This window comes from Mus caroli, unplaced genomic scaffold, assembly GCF_978045245.1.
Source record: "Mus caroli unplaced genomic scaffold, Mus_caroli_1 scaffold_14, whole genome shotgun sequence".
Classification (NCBI taxonomy): Eukaryota; Metazoa; Chordata; class Mammalia; order Rodentia; family Muridae; genus Mus; species Mus caroli.
The window spans coordinates 29,996,314-29,997,451 of NW_028227269.1; positions in this window are offsets into that span (position 1 = coordinate 29,996,314).

The following is a 1,138-nucleotide window of genomic DNA, read 5'->3' on the forward strand; positions in this document are numbered from 1 at the left end:
GTCTGAAGAACTGCCACTCTAAGGTTCCGCCTTTCCATTGGATAGTGCCGTAGTCCGTCTCGATGGGCGGGCATGTATTGACTTTTCTGTTGTGTTTACTGGAGAAGGTGGCTTGTCAATCACTACAGAAAGCGCTTTGGATTGGATTGCTGCCGAGACACTGGGGACCGGAGCCAAACTTTGCTATCGAAGTGGATTGTGGGTTAGTAGTCTCAGCCTTGCTCCTTAGCTGAGGAAATTACCGGGGAGAGGAGCTGACTGAACTACATATCCCAGAGGTACGCGCACAACGCAGTCTTGATAGTAAACAAGAGTCATAGGGACACGTGTATCAGCTCGTTTGTTTTGGTGTCTGAGACAAAAGGGAGGGGGCGGAGGATAGGAGTGTTTTAAAGCCAGGGCCACCTCTCTTCCTTTAGGCCTCCCAGAGGGCCTAGAGCGTCCTCGGTTGGATGTTCCAGCACCCATTCCAGGCCATAAACAGCAGAGTCGCTTGCTGCTCAAAGTTTGGCTGGTGGCCAAGGTATTGTTTTAGTGCGAGGGGAAGAAGATGACTGCACAAGCGGAAGCAGTGCAGGCTCGCCAGGGACTTGATCACTTACAAATCAAGGCACAGGCACGTTGGGGATTACAAAAGTTGATTCAGTACTGCCGTCCCGTAGCAGATGAGCTAGACAGATTTTTTTTTTTTTTAACTCAACCATTCCTTGACTCAATACGCCAACAACAACTGGGGAAGATTTACCAGTGTCCAGTTTGACCAGAATTAGTTGAGACACAGCCAAGTGCCATGTACTGTAGGGTTTAAGAATGAGACAGTATCGGGCTCGAGAATTTATACAGCTGTTTAGAGTACTGGACTATTGCTTTGAATTTGAGGCGTTCGAAGCGATGTTTCCTTATTGGCCTACATTTTCTTTTACGTTCATACAGAGGAGTGTAGATAGACTGTATTTGTCCGACGTTCGTTGCTAGGTTACTTGTGTCTTTGGTGAATATTTTTAACTGTCCCTCCCTAAGCGTTCAGAAAGAAAACTGCCTTTCCACTCTGTTTCTTCTAGAAGTTCCTCCTGATTTTTCTAAGGGAGTTACCAAAAGTGGGGAATGGCTTTTCTGTGTTAGTTGCTTCCTTTTAAAG